The sequence below is a fragment of the Leptonychotes weddellii genome, chromosome 2 (genome assembly GCF_054177405.1).
Source record: "Leptonychotes weddellii isolate Sample4059 chromosome 2, ASM5417740v2, whole genome shotgun sequence".
In the NCBI taxonomy this organism is placed as follows: Eukaryota; Metazoa; Chordata; class Mammalia; order Carnivora; family Phocidae; genus Leptonychotes; species Leptonychotes weddellii.
Window position 1 is genome coordinate 147,722,681 of NC_138370.1, and position 16,635 is coordinate 147,739,315.

At 39.2% G+C, this 16,635-nt stretch overlaps 1 protein-coding gene across 19 annotated transcripts in view; it reads left to right on the forward strand.

The window, feature by feature from the left end:
* APBB2 (amyloid beta precursor protein binding family B member 2) overlaps positions 1 to 16,635 on the forward strand; it is a 380,935-nt gene that overhangs the window by 113,344 nt on the left and 250,956 nt on the right. The window lies entirely within an intron of this gene.

The window sequence follows — 16,635 nt, forward strand, 5'->3', positions numbered from 1 at the left end:
AGCCTGCTGTAAGGTGGTAAGCTCTTAATACTTGGATGCTTTGGTAGGGAAAATAAAATGGGATTGTATACCCTTCCCTTTTACTTCTGAACTAATTGTTGTTTTCCTGCATTTAAAAGCATATGTTAAGCTCTTCCTTTGATGTTCAACAGCAGACAGACTCCAGTTGCATATTAGAGCTCTTGATGCGTATCTGTTGTTTGAATGAAGATCAGCTTTGGCAAATTAGATTTTGATGGTTACATTTTGATCTGGAGCCACAGAATGGAATGGCAATTTATTCTTTATTCAGTACACATTTCTCAAGGGTTCCGGCTGGGCCCTCGACGTAAATTGTTTTTCAAATTTCACAAATACCACAAAAACCTTGCCAACTAGATGGTGCTATCTCTATTGAATAGAGAAGAAAAATAAGGTATATAGAATGCTTAGGACTATTTTATACATAAGAAAAATAAAGCTTAGGGAATGATTAGAAACCTTGCGCAGGGTTGCATTGCTATTAAGTGGCTAGGAGTTTGATCTGGGGATTTTGGCTGATCTCGAACCTGTTACTCCAGAGGCGCTGCTTTTTAAGAGATCATCAATGGAACAAAAATGTTGAGCTCATATTGGGAAAAAAGTAGTTAACCGTGAGCCCCTCATCATTTGCTCAGTAAACGTTTATCGAGTGCCTGTTTTGTGCTCGATACTCTGCAGGGTGCTGGAAGTTCGCTGGAAGGCAAGACAGAGTCCGTTTGTCACCAGCTTGATGGAGGAAATAGGGATGCAAGAGTGTTTGCTCCCCTCAAAAGCAGTGTCTTGGCTGGGAGAGGTTTTGTAAGGTTTTTTAAGATGTAGAAATTTTGACACTTAAAAAAATAGTTTAGTATTCTTTTCCATCAGTACATATATTAAATTACCTACAAATAAACAGAGAGGTGGCTTCACGAGACTACTTTGCAATTGTACTCATGGCTTGAGCTGCTTAGGATATGCAGAAATGGAGGTTGGAGAAACTGTATTGAGTTTTAAACAAAGTATTGCAAACAAAAATGTGAACAATTACCTGGCAAGGACTATATCCAGCTTTGGATTCCCCATTTTAGGTAGGAGGTACTTAGCACAGTACCTGGTATGTAGTGAGTACCCAGTAACTCTGGTTGATTAGCTCAGTGATGGAAAATAAAATAAGGAGAAGAGGGGACAGGAGTCTCACAGGAAGGGGGATAAGTTAAGGTAATATCAAGGAGGAGTGTGAGGGTGGCAATAAAATAAACCAATAAATAGGTAAAGAGAGCACATGACATGTGCTGGACTTAACCCACATGTACAAACTGTTTGAAGAGTCAAGGTGGGAGGAGCTATGTTTAGGGAATCTGGAAACGCCATTGGGTTTGGATGCATCCTTCCCCTTTCCCACCATGATCTTGATTTCAGTTTTTAAGACTCTAGGTTTTTTTTTTTTTTTTTAAGATTTTATTTATTTATTTGAGAGAGAGAGAGAGCATGAGCAGGGGGAGGGGCAGAGGGAGAGGGAGAAGCAGGCTTCCCACTGAGCACGGAGCCTGATGCAGGACTCGATCCCAGGACCCTGGGATCATGACCTGAGCAGAAGGCAGACGCTTACCCAACTGAGCCACCCAGGCACCCAAAACTTTAGGTTTTTAAGTCTGGTATTTGGTTCTTTAATAAATTGGGTGACCATATGTGTCTGTTTGCTGGGACAGCCCTGACTGCCTATTTCCTGTTTACCATTTTCGATAATGCCCCCCTTTCCCTGTCAAGTGTCCTGGTGTGGATGATAAGTTAAATGGCCACCCTACTAAGGGAATTTGGTGACCTTCTGTGTCTTTAAACAGAAGTCTTACAACATTCAGACTCCTTTGATGAATTCACCTAATGTGGATATAGTATCAATAAAATGACCTGTTAGACTAGTGTCTGATCTATTATAATAAGTAGAAAGGAGAACCAATGAGTGGTAACTGAAAAAAATCAGATATTGAGCAAAATAAGCTGATTTTGACAAAACGAACTTTAATTACAACTAATGGCTGGCATAGCCATAAGAGAAAGGGCATTTAAAGGTTATCACGATGATGGGTAGTGTTTAGGGAATCTGGCATCATTGGAGAAAATCATGTCATCATCACTAGTTTTGATTTAGTGTCTCACTGTTTCCACAGCACTGGTAATTTAATTCAGTTGCATTTTCATTTGTTCTCTGAGTAGAAGGTAAAAGAAATAATTTCTGAGAACAGAGGTTTTTGTTGGAGGCTTAAAGAAATGGCTGGAGGGAAAATTGTTAAATTCAGATTTTTCCCCTTAAATCTACTGTTAAAGTGTGTCGTTTGTTGAAAATGGTGGTAATATTTTAATCCAATGAGACATTTACATAGGGACTCCCAAAACTTTAATAGAAGTACGTTGAGGTTTTCTCTTGATAAATAGGGTTAAATTGGTTTTATAGTTCATATACATGGGCTTTGAAGAAACAGACTAATACTTTGTCATACAGATATATGTAAAAGTTTTAGGTGTTCAGGTAATGCTTGACAGTGATTGCAGGATGAGAGTTGGGTGGAGGATTAAAATCATACTATGACCAGTCTTTTCCATATTAATATTTTAGAGGCAATGATGCATTTGCCTTCAGGACCCATAGTTTCTTGTTCTCTGCAGTGTTATCTTTTGTAGGAGGGTAGATTTTTGAAGTAGAGGGATTATTCCTCTATAATTCTAAAACTTGGTTGTTTTAGAATAAAATTCATACTCTGCCACTGGCTATCTGTGGGTGAGTTCTTTCTCTGAGCCTCAATTTTCTAGCCTGTAAAATGGGAATAATGAGATTTATTGTTTAAAGTTTATTAACAGGATGTTTATTCATTCCTGAATCTGGGATAAACTGTAAGCATATAGCACAAAGGAAATTTTCTCCCAGGATGAGGAATCAATAGCAGATACTGAAGGTGGGGAGACAGGCGTTACTGTTGGAAGCCGTGAGACTCAAACTAGTTAACACCCGGGCGCCTGGGTGGCTCAGTTGGTTAAGCGACTGCCTTCGGCTCAGGTCACGATCCTGGAGTCCCGGGATCGAGTCCCGCATCGGGCTCCCTGCTCGGCAGGGAGTCTGCTTCTCCCTCTGACCCTCCCCCCTCTCCTGCTCTCTCTCATTTTCTCTCTCAAATAAATAAATAAATAAAATCTTTAAAAAAAAAACCCAACTAGTTAACACCCAGCTTCTGGCCAATCAGAATGGACGCTGACTGTAAACATTCTGGATGGTTGTCACAGTGCTCAGCCATTGAATATTAGCCTATATTGTTGGTGTTGAGAAATCTGTGTTTAATCTGTGATGATTTGCAAGCGAACCCATTGTGTCTCCTAGTTAAAAATTAACACCCCCTCCTCAGAGCTCCCGTGATCAGGAAAGGATACCATCTTTACTGGATGGGTGAGCCTAGCGTTCAATGCCTGGATTCCTGTCTCGAAGGTTCCTATTCACGTTGAGGACCTTGCTAATCATTGCTGTCAGCACTGTGGTAGCTCTTTGGAGACTCTGTTTTCCCATTTTCCACTCCATTCCTTGTCCACTCTAATTATCTAAAGCAGATAAAAGTTGAATTTATGACTTTTAACAAAGCCCGCAGCCTTACCAGGCCACCTTTCTGTGTAGACCACCACTTCTCACTCCCAGAAATGACTGTCAGCACATCTGAATGTAGAGTCTGGGCATGCAAGAGAATGAGGCTCTGGAAGAGGGAGCGCTTCCGTTTTCTTTCTGCCAAGTCTTTCTTGCTCATTCCCATTTCTTATATCAGGCTATGCCTCTTCCCGGGATAATTGATGTTGGGAAGTCTCCCTTGCACAGGGCAGACCTAACCCCTTTCCCTAGGGATGGGATGGGACTAGCCAGCTATCAAAAAGTCCAGCATCATTGAGAAGCTTCCATGTAATCCTAGAAGGTTCCTTTCCTAGAGGAGGGGTGAGTTGGTTTCCATATACTGATGTAGTTAAGAGCCGACAAGAAATTGTTTTGTGCTTACCTCATAGGTGTTAGAAGGGCTGTTATCAAAAAGAGATAACAAGTGTTGGCGAGGAGGTAGAGAAAAGGGATTCTTGTGCACTGTTGGTGGGAATGTGAATTACTGTAAATGTAGTGGTGTAGCCACTGTGGAAAACAGGATGGAGATTCCTCCAAAAATTAAAAATAGAACTGCCACATGATCATCAAGCAATTCCGTTGGTGGGTATATATTTGAAGGAAATAAAATTACTATCTAGAAGAGATATCTGCACCCCCATGTTCATCGTATTATTTACAGTAGCCAGGACATACAAGCAACCTAAGTGCCCATCAGTGGCTGATGGATAAAGAAACCATGGCATATATACACAATGGAATATTAGTAAGCCATAAAAAAAGAAGGAAATTCTGCCATTTACAGCAATGGACCTTGAGGGCATTATGGGTGGACCTTGAGGGCATTATGCTAAGTGAAGTAAGTCAGGCAGAGAAGGACAAATACTATAAGGTGTTACTTATATATGGAATCTAACCCCCCCAAACTTAGAGAAACAGAGATCAGATATGATGGTTGCCTGAGGTGAGGGTGGGGGAAATGGGGAAAGGTGGTCAAAAGGTACCAACTTTCAGTTATAAGGTAAGTTCTGGGGATATAATGTACGGTTTGGTAACTGTACTTAACAGTACTGTATTGTATGTTTGAAAGTTGGTAAGATAATAATCTTACAAGTTCCCATCACAAGAAAAAATGTGTAACTGTGTGGTGGATGGACGGATGGATATAACTAAACTTACTGTGGTGATCATTTTGTAATATATGCATGTATCAAATCATCACATTGTATATCTTAGACTAATAAAATGTTATATGTCAATTATATCTCAATAAAATGGGTGGGGGTGGGGAGAAAATTGTTTTGCGTAGAAACCTTTTTCTGCCCGCAGACTAAGGTGTACTTCCAGCCTCGAGCCCGGGAGTTTCATTAGGGAAAATGAAGAGACACTGGAAACCTACATTCCAGTCCTGGTTTCGCCCCCTGCTAGTTATGTGACCTTGACGTACATAGGCATCTCTTCCTGGGGTGCTCATTTTCTTATCCATAAAATGATTTTCATAAGCAATATAATTTTTAAGGTCCTTGTCAACGGTTTTTGAACAGATTCAGCCTGTCAGTATCTGATGATGGTAGTTACCATTCTTACCACCGCTCTAGTTTGTGATAATAGCTGTTTTGTGGAGACCCAGGTATTTGTTTGCTGGAGAAGGCCATTCCTCCCATCATTTTGATATGATACTATCTGCTTGATGTGCCTTTTTAAAAAAGATTTGTTTATTTATTTGAGAGAGATTATTTGGGAGAGAGAGAGAGCATGCACGCATGCGGGGGAGGAACAGCAGGAAAGGAAGAGAGAGAACCCTTCAAGCCGACTCCCTGCTGAGCATGAAGCCAGACTCGGGCCTCGATCCCAGGACCCTGCGATCATGACCTGAGCCCAGGTCAAGAGTCGGTTGCTCAACCGCCTGAGCCACCCAGGCGCCCCTCTTGGTGTGCTTTTCAAGTGCAATGGCAGACTTGTTTTCTGATAGGACAGACTTACCAAGTCTCCCCTGTGATTGCCTCATGCAAAAGGTCATGAATTTGGTCCATTGTCAGCCTGAATATTGGTGACAATGCCATTCTATTTTATTTTTTCATTTTAAAACAAGTACTTTTTTTCAAGTATTTAAGTACCAGTTAGTTAACAGAGTGTAATATTAGTTTCAGGTGCAGAATTTAGTGATTCATCACTTACCTACAACACCCAGTGCTCATCACAAGTGCCCTCCTTAATACCCATCACCCATTTAAACCCACCCCTCTCCCTCTCTAGTAACCCAGTGCCACTCTGTTTTAAATGTTGGATCTTCTCTGTGTCTGAACAGTAGCTTCCAATTTGCAGTCTTCAATATATTACTTCATAGTTTAATTATAAGTGTTTGTTGGTAACTTGGAGTGATTCATCCTTAAAGTTTATTAAAAGAGAGAATATGAAAAAAAAAAAAGAATATGTGCAGATTTTCTGTTTCTGCAAAAATGTTGTTGGGGTTTTGATAAGGATTGCTTTGAATTTGTGTATCACTTTGGGTAGTATTGACATCTTGACAATTTTAAGTCTCCCAGACAATGAACACTGGACATCTTTCTATTTATTTGCCTCTTTAATTTCTTTTAACTACATTTTGTAGTTCTCAGTGGATACATCTTTTGCCTTGGTTAAGTTTATTCCTAAATATTTTATTCTTTTTGATGCTTTTCTAGATAGAATTGTTGCCTTAATTTCCATTTTGGACTCTTCATTGTTAGTGTATAGAAACACAAATGATTTTTGCATGTTGATTTTATACCTTGCGACTTTGCTGAATTCGTTTATTAGTTTTAATTATTTCTTGTTGAATCTGTAGGGTATTCTACATCTGTGATGGGTTTTCAGGTCATCTGGAAATGGAGATATTTTTATTAATTCCTTTTCAATTTGGATGCTTTTTATTTCTTTTTCTTGCCTAATTGCTCTGGTTAGGACTGCCGGTACTATGTTGAATGGAAGTGGCAAGAGCAGGCGTCCTTGTGATCTTAAGGGAAAATCTTTCAGCCTTTCACGATTAAAATAATTTGTTTTGTTAGCGTTGGATTTTAATTTTCCTCTGTTGTAGGCCTTCATATTTTTCATTTTTAATAGTTCCGTAATCTATCAAGTGGCTGGCCGTAATAGAACAGCACACCACCCAATTTTTGAAAATTCAGAATGTCATTTTTCCTAATATGAATAATGCTTCAATGAATACCTCTTTTGCCTATTTTAAAATATTGATTTCTATCATTTTCTTAATGAAATGTAACTTTGTGGAAGCCTCCTGAACCATTTTGTTGTCAAGAATCAATCTTTGTATTCAGATAAATCACCAAATAAACAGCTACTCCTGTAGCACCATTCATTCATCATTCATTCATCATCAACAATATAATGGATTGTGATGTGTTCAGTAGGTGCCAAGAGCTAAGCATGAAAAGTTCAATAGGATACCCATCTCTGACCTCTAATAGGAGACTCAGACTAGTCAAAAGTAAATACTGCAGTATGATGAGCGGTGTTGGCAAGATACAGTAAAGTTCCTTAGTTGCATGCAGTTGACTTTGACAGCATTATTGGTTGGTATCCTTTATGATAGAAGAGGTGTGGACATGTCCATGTCACATAAAATTAAAAAAAAAATGTGCATAATAGGCTTAATAATCTGGCAGAATATGGCCTCATCTGCCTTATCCAACTTCTTTTCCTTAAAGTCTAAATCTTTCCAGGAGGTCTCTAATTCAGTGTTTGTTCACAGCTCCACGTGTCATGTTGCTCAAATATGCTAAGCTCCCGGTGGCCAGTGACTGTGTCACATGCCTCATTCGTTTCCACACCTGCTACAGACTGCTGTGTTTGTAGTAAGTGTTGAAGGGTCGGTGGTTCATTTGACATGCTTTCAGTTACTTTTTTCCACCATTTTACACTTGCCTTAGAACTTCATTAGTTATCAGTGTACATTCTGTGATATTGGTGAAGTCAGTGCTATTTTAATTACATCTTGTCATATTTGTTTAGTGAAAAATATCCAGAGGAAGAAGATATTTGTGAGATTATAAAATCCAATAGAAATTCTTAGTAAATGTATAAAATTCTGCTACTTATAATGGTTGGAACCAGAACCTACACAAAACAAAATAAAACCCCTCTGTGTGAATTTCTGGATGATCTCTTAAGTCCTTGTGGAGGTAGGAAAAACAAAGAGATATTTCTGTATTCCTAAATATTAGATCTGGCTTTGCAATGAATCTCTTTTGGAAATACTCGTTCATGGTTCCACCATTTTGAGGTTATTAGCTGGCTATGAATTTGCCTCCTTTACCTTTGTGCATAAAAAACTGGCCCTTGTTTTTAAATTTCTTAAAAAGGTAGTCTTGGAAACAGCTTTTGAGACTGATCTCTTGGTTTTTTTTTTTCCTCCCTTTTTCTCTTTTCATTTATGAGACCTAAATAGCAGAATTGTGCCTCGTTCTTTACAAAGCTGTGGTGATTAGATTGCATATTTACTTTGATACACACACATATTGCTGTGTGGAATCACTGTCCATTGTGATCTCCAGATGAAACAAAGGGGGGTGGCTGTGGATCAGGGATTGACTGAGATAAATTTATCTCAGCTTTTCAAAACACCGTGTGAGCACAGTATAATTCACTTGGACAACTGTGGAATGAAACTCTTGTTTTAGAGGCCATTAGATATTTCATGGAAACTGACTGCAAAGAGGGATATATGGTAAAGATGGTTTGTCAGATAATAGAATTTGAGGTAGCATTTACATCACTGCTGAAATAACAATTAATTTCCTCCAAGGTGATTTATAGCCTGACTTCCATGACTGAGGGATGGATCCCTTGGCAAGTCTTTATGAACTAAGACCCCAGGCAGGGAAATTATATGCACACATCAGGCTTTGAATTTATTTCATAAGCCTTCTTCACAGGGTGTGTCTAATCTTGTTCTGTACAACTACAAAAACTGTAGTTGTGCTGTATCATGACTTCAACTGGAGCTCTACTTTGTCATGAAAGACTTCCTCAGTTTCCAGAAACAATAGCTACCACAGAGTGAAGCTTGCTTTCTTTGCATCCCCATTTCTATTAACGTCATGACTGCATTTGACTCTCTTATGAGGCCCTTTTGGTCACATCAACAGTTCTAAGCTATCTATCTTAACTTCTAGTTTCATCTGCAAAATTGGTGTGGTTAGCCTGAGACATATGCAGATAAATTGCCTAGGGTTCAGCTCTCTCCGACTTGGAACTAAATATGCTGCCATATGCTCAACTGATGGATGCAGCTTTTCCGCATATTGATGGTTCTACAGTTGAATATAAACCTTCAGGTGCCTTGGTTTGCATTTTCATATTCATGCGAAGTTCTTGACCACTGTTTTTCAAACGGCTTCATCTCTCAGAAAACTCTGTTTCAAGCAGAGAGACAAAGAAAATTGTTCTTCCTCACCCACTGCTCTTCTGCCCACTCACAACAATAAGAATCGTGAGTGTGAGTCTTTTGCCAGATGTAAATAGTGGCAACTCCCAATTCACAAACTGATTACATTCTCATGGCTGGTTGTAAAGTCAGTTAGTGGTTTTGAACTGGGAATGTGTTTTCTAATGAGAGAAAACAACCCAAAGAATAGATGAGCCCGTTGAAACTTCTTTAACCCACAACATTCTAGCAGCATAGTTCTTTTTGTACCTTACAACCTAACCTTCCCCCCATGTTTCCCCGTGGAAAAATGTCCTTGGTTCTGCTTTGGTATCTTATGGAGCATAAACATTTCATTCTTAACTTCAGTAGACAACTATCTCTTCCTGGCTCTCCTGGGACAGGATATCGGGCAGGGTTTCTTAGAAGCAATGGAGACTGGCTGAATGATTTCAGCAGAGAAGGAGTTTATTGAGAAGTTATTGGGTAGTTTCTGGAACTGCTGGAAGTTGGAAAAAAGACAGGAGCAAATAGAGACTATACAGCTAGATTCATCGCCAAGGTCATATGATATGATTAGCTCTATGCAGGGTTGGATGGACCCTATCACTGGACAGGAGACCATGCTGGTTCACACTGACCACAAAAATGGGACCAGACACTTGCTACCAACTCTGTTACCTCAGCCTTTGCTAACTCTGATACTGGATGTTGTCGCCATTGCCCGTACCCACGGTAATTTCCTTCTCCTGCCTCTTTGGGTCTCTAGCTCTAGATCCAGGGTTGGCCAAGGCTAAGTCATGTACCCATGCCTTAGCTGCAAGGGAGTCTGGGAAGGTGAGTGTCCAGCTGTTTTTGCCTTTATGTTGAAAGGTGTGACTCTCATCAACACTCACATGATGAGGAATTCCCCAAATATAGGAAAGGGGTGCAGATGCTAGGTATTTTCCATCCTGAAACCCTCAATAAGGACTAATCTTCACTGTAAGAAGCCATACTAGGGCCTCTGGTAGAATGGGAGTGGTCAACACGTCTGCAGCTACAGTTAATGAACTTGGTGATGACAAAGATGGCTGATTCTTCCTTGTGCACTGGTGTCCAAGGACCCTTTCATTATGGGCTAATTTTTTTTTTAAAGATTTTATTTATTTATTTGACAGAGAGAGAGACAGCAAAAGAGGGAACACAAGCAGGGGGAGTGGGAGAGGGAGAAGCAGGCCTCCTGCTGAGCAGAGAGCCCAATGCGGGGCTCGATCCCAGGACCCCAGGATCACGACCTGAGCCGAAGGCAGACGCCTAACGACTGAGCCACCCAGGTGCCCCTCATTATGGGCTAATTAAAGCTAGAGGTGTGATTTAATGATTTAGGCATATTTGACCTCTCTCAGTGCACTTCTTGCTACTTAAAGATAAAATGCACTAAACTGAATTTTAACAATTTGATTAGGAGAAACAGATTTAGATTTATCTGTTAACTTATATAGAGAATGAAATTTCACATTATCAGTGTGTCTTATGTGGTTGGGTGGTTTACAGATTTATTGATTAATTTCTACCATTTAAAAAATTTATTTATTTAAAAGATTTTATTTATTTATTTGAGAGAGAGAGAGAAAGAGAGCAGGGGGGTGGGGCAGAGGGAGAGGGAGAAGCAGACTCCCTGCTGAGCAGGGAGCCCAACGTGGGGCTCGATTCCAGGACCCTAGGATCATGACCTGAGCCGAAGGCAGACACTTAATTGACTGAGCCACCCAGGTGCCCCTAAAATTTATTTTTTATTTACAATAATACATATACAGCATATAAATTCCTGCCTGCTTATTTGCATTGTCATTTTCCACCTCTGAGAGGCAATTACTTTACATTCAGCTAGCTCTTTTTCTTATGTTTAGTTCCATATAGCTAATTAAAATGTTTATCTTAGTATTTCTTAAATTTTTTTTTCAATTTTACACATTAAACATTGAATTCCTATGAAGGAAGTTAAGGGGTTAGCTCTGTTTTATTCTCCCTCCTTGAAATACCTGCCCTTCACTCTTCAAGACAGTTACACATCAGTTTGTTTTCACTGTAAATGTTTTTCACAACTAAGTTATGCAGTATACTATGATTTTATTTTCTTATGCAGCATACTGAAGTTTCTTTTTTTTTTTGATTCACTTATTCATCCCCAAATTCTCTTTATTTTATTTTTTAAAGATTTTATTTATTTATTTGAGAGGGAGAAAGAGAGAGCATGTGCATGAGCAGGGGGAGGGGCAGTCAGAAGGAGAAGTAGACTCCCCATTGAGCAAGGAGCCCAATGTGGGATTCCATCCCAGGCCCCTGAGATTATGACCTGAGCTGAAGTCAGACGCTTAACCGACTAGCCACCCAGGTGCCCCATCCCCAAATTCTCAAATAAGTTTAAACATAACAGCTTGTCTCTTGGTTCTTGTATGTGTGTGTGTGTGACATTTTTTCCAGAGCCTTCTGCCTGCCTGCTCCATTCTGAACCATTTACTCTTGACGCCTTATGCACGCTGTTGACCTGGAATTTTCCTTCACTATCATGTTGAGAATTCTTGATTGACCTGGATGGGTGGCATCTCTCTTGGTTTTGTCTCTCTTTGGGGAGGCACATTGCCCAGTTGCTTCTTGAGAAAGATTGTGTATAATGTATTTTTTTGAGATCTGGCTTGTGTGAAAATATCATTTAGTCTCTCCTCACATACAAATGGTATAGAACTTAAAGTTGGAAATTATTTTCCCTGAGAGTTTTGGAGGCCTCGTTCCATTTTCTTCCACTTCCAATTTTATTATTGAATTGTTGGATGCTTTTTTGATTCTGGTTATATATGTGACTTTTTTGAGGGGATGGGGGGAGCTTCTAGAGTCTTTTTAAAAAATCCTCTAATGTTCTAAGATTCCACGATAATGTGCCTTGCTCTATAACTTTTTTCATTCATTGTGAAGATTTTTGTGTGTTGGGGTGGAGGATAATTTTCTTCCTATTGTTTTTTATATTCTTTCTTTTCTGGAACTCTTATTTTGTCAAATGCTGGAATTTGTGTATTTTTCCTTCAGTTTATTGTTAAAAAAAATTTCTGACCTCTATTTTTACATCTTTTTTTCTACTCTTTTTTTTTTTTAAAGATTTTATTTATTTATTTGAGACAGAGAGAATGAGAGAGAGAGAGCACATGAGAGGGGGGAGGGTCAGAGGGAGAAGCAGGCACCCTGCCGAGCAGGGAGCCCGATGTGGGACTCGATCCAGGGACTCCAGGATCATGACCTGAGCCGAAGGCAGTCGCTTAACCAACTGAGCCACCCAGGCGCCCTTTTTTTCTACTCTTGAGGAATATTTACCTTTATTATCTTTTAACTGTTCTCTGGATTTTTAATGTCTGTGATCATAATATTAATTTTTAAGAATTCTTTCTTGCTCTTGCAATATTTCTATTTTTATAGCATCCTATTCTTTTTTGCTTTATGGATGCAATATCTTTTACCCCTTGCAGCTAATAATGTATATATGAAGTTTTTCTCCTGCTTCCAGCATTGACTCTGTTTCCTTTTAAAGTTTCTATTTGTCACGTCAGCCTCTTCATCACATGTCTGGTGATTGTTTGCTGTCCATGTGATATATGTGGAGACTCTGGAAACTGATTGGAAACTCTGTGTGAGCAGGTTGACAAGCTCTCTCGTCAACTGGTGGCCTTACTACTGGATGACTTTTTCTTTCAGAAGCCCCCTTTCTCCAAAATTTTAGAAACTGTAGATCTCTTTTCTTGGGCTAGTTAGTTGCTCCCTAAAAGTCTTCCCATCTCCTATGTGGCCGCTGCTCGAGGAGCCCAGCAAGGGAAGGGCCTCTGGGTCTGTCCATTCGGAGTGTACACTTCCCACTCGGTCCTCTCTTTCCGTGTGATGTCTCCACCTGTGTTGCTGTTCCTCGTGTCCCTGAGTCCAGACCTTCTTAAGTTTAACCTTTGCAGGGAGCAAACCTGAGGTGGAAGGAGAGACAGTTGACAAGCTTCATGGCTGAGGAAGGATCTGGAAGTTTATTCCTTAAAACATCTTGCAAGCAGTCCTCTGGTTTTCAGTGGTACCCCCACACTGCCCTCTCCTTCCAGCCTGGACTTTTAATGTAACTGGGCCTGAATTGGTACTTTCCTAATGTTCCGTGCCCCATATTGGCTTGCTTCCTCCTGACAGTTCTGTCTGTAGGCATTTAAGTTTTGTCTGTCCCTACGCTGAAAATTTACTCATCATTGGCCTATCTGATTTCTATTTTCCAAAAATCTTTCCATTAATTTTTTCCTCTTCCATTCTCTTTTCTCTTTGTGAATTTATCTCTGCCTCTTGCTTCGTGTCATTTAGTAGAGTTTTGGAGGGAATGGAGTTAAGCATGTGATTGTAATCTATCACATAAAACTGAAAATCCTTATTAATGGACTTTTGAGATTTGGCCTTTCAATTCGGATTCATGGTTGTCTGGTCCATTAAAGAAAAGTTTATTTGGCTATTCCAGGATGGATTCCATTTACTGTACTTTTCAGTTTCATTCAAAAATTGTTACTCTCATTGTCAAAATGAGCTGGGTGTTACCCTTTCTTGATTTGAGTACATAATAGGAAAAAAGGTTAGTTATCTCTAAGGTATAAATTCCAAGTGTGATCTTAAACCCAGTCACAAAAGTAACATACAATTTCCAACATTACAAAGAAATGACTTCCATCCCCTAGGGTTTTTCATGGCCTTAATCCCACTTGGGTCAGTCTTTCTTAGATTTCCGACTAGTTTGACTTGAGTTGTGTCCAAGGTGGAAAAACATTCTTTTCTATGTTTCTATGGAAAAACATTCTTTTCCGTGGTCCCAGTTGTATTGTATGGGATACCGAGTTTCCATGAATTATCTCTGTAGATTCTATAGAACAACATCAGACCATGACATCTTCTCCATTTCTACGATAAAACCACTCAGAGTATCTCTTGTAAAATGTGGAAAGATTTATAATGTGCCAAAGCTTACATTTTTGAACATGTAAACACCGCGGCAGAATCAGGATCATGTATGATCTCTCAGCTTTTTCCTTACATTTTTTTTAGTACTCCCCATTTTAACAGTAACAGCTGATTCTTTTTTTACCGTGTTTAACGTATTATTAAGGTATAGCAAGGATTACTATAAAATTATTATGGGCCTTAGTCAACCATTGTAAAGCAAAGAGGAAGCCAATTCAAATTTTAAAGGTTTTCTGTCTTGTCGGATTTGAATGAATGTAGAGGAATCTGATCTGATTCCTAATCTAGAGTTTATAGAATCTTTTTAAAAAAAAAAATGTTTACCTTCACATGGTAGAATTAATATTTTTCTGTTTCAGACATCTCATGTTCTTTGTTGATAAATCAAGATTGAGAGTATGTAGAGGTTCAGAGAGGAAACATTTCTATTTGAAGGTTCCTGTTTTCATCATGATAGGTAAAGAGTGCCAGGCATCTGTTTTGTGCTAAAGCTTACTAGAAGTGTCGCTGCCTCTGAGCAACAAGCAGGAAATACTTCTGTCCTTAAAACCAAAAGTAGATGCTCTTTCTCATTATCATAACTCAAAAGATCATCTTTTTTAATGAGATGGGCGCATCCCTTGTGGTTTTCACAGATTTAAGGATCAGATTACTTAATGCAGAGCTTAGAGAATAAATAGCTCTGATAAGATAGATAATGGAAATTTTACTGAAAGCTGAAACAAGAACTTTGTTCTTTCTCTTTCTGTAATTGTTTTCACCTCTTCTTCCTTTTATTTTTCATTTATTATTTTTGATGACTCCTAAAGGGATTCACCTGTCTTATTTTAAGAGGTTGGTATGTTTATACATTTCTCACCATATTTTAACTTCAAAAGATCATCACCAGGGGAGAAAAAATTATTTGCAAGAAGAATTGCATGTGTTAGGATTTAGGTATACTGTATATAGTCTAAGTTGCATTAGACAGCTCTGCAAAGTATGGTGTATTGATGTGTTGGCAGTTGGGAGGATAAAAATTGCTTCTTTGCTGATTTTAGAAAGTTCTGCCTGTGTTTTGGAAAGTGGGGCAAGGGAAACTAAAGAGAAACACGTAGAAGTAATTTAAGGGAAATAAGGTAATGTATATGAAAGTGCTTTATAAACTTTTAAATACTATAAAGATGTTAGTTACTGTTGTTGCAAACCTCAAATTAAAGTGAGAAAAAAAAGATCCACAAAGATGTGAAAAAACAAACATGGGAAAAAGACGAACTAACTTGGATAAGAAAAAGTTAAGGAGGGCGCCTGGGTGGCTCAGTCGTTAAGCGTCTGCCTTCGGCTCAGGTCATGATCCCAGGCTCCTGGGATCAAGTCCCACATCGGGCTCCCTGCTCGGCAAGAAGCCTGCTTCTCCCTCTCCCATTCCCCCTGCTTGTGTTCCTGCTCTCGCTATTTCTCTCTCTGTCAAATAAATAAATAAAATCTTTAAAAAAAAAAAAAGAAAAATGTTAAGGAAGAAACAAATTGAGAAGATCATAATGGGGGAGTTTTACGTTCTAGTTTTTTTTTTTTTTAATCTGAAAATGCAGTGATACTTGTACTTCTTATTTAAGCAGTTAAAAACATTTTATAAACCAAAAGGAAAGTTCTGTTGAAAATAATTTAGGGAAGGAATCTTATCATATGAGTTGGTGAGATTTGGGTGGAAAGCACGAGGCAGATGACTTTCTCAGCTCTAAATAAAGATCTGTGTGTCATAGGAGTTTATGTGTGATGCTTCTACTTAATTAAGGTTTAATTGACATTTGTTGGTATCACCTGAGCCGTGCATTTCTCCTCATTCATGCCTTTGCAAGGTAGGTATCATTAACCCATTTTACAGAAGAGGCATAGAAGTCTAATCGACTCGTCCCCAACCACTTACTTCTCCAATGGCAAAGCCCTCATTCATTCACGTTTTGAGTTTATTTCCACATCTCCACATACTTCCCATCAGAGCAACTGATTCTATCGTGTTTCTGGATATTCAGCTTATTGGATTTCTCTAAAGGAAATCCTTGTTAAATAACAGTAGTCAACTTACAAATATCACCCCCAGGGCATGTTTTAGGCCTGGCTGTATTTGTACCAAATGACTTCAAATGAGCCCTACTATTGCAATTCTGGAAGAACCAAGGAATAAACAAAAAAGACATCTCCGCTGCCCAGGTATGGGTTCAGAGCCTGTGCCCTGTGCCCTTCAGACCTTATCTGGAGTTTGGTATTTTTAAGTTTAGTTCTCTTATACTTTTACATTTTATTTGGTTTCCAAAACTGTAGCAGACTTGAGAAAGGGAAAGGTTTGTACTCTGACCGCAGTGAGACTTGACTCTTGAGGGCAAGGGCAAGGAGATAATCAAACTGTGAAAGGTAGAGAAAATATCTCCGAAAGCAGAGTAGTCAGCAACCTTTGAGTAGAAGAGCAAACAGTCCTCTGTGCGTTGAAAGCTTGTCTCGCCCCTGGGCTTTATAGGCAGGTCTAGCCCGGTTACCAGTGGCGCACACTTTAAGCCAGTCTTAACACCCTGTCCTTCTGCTCCATCGATTTATCTTCCACTAG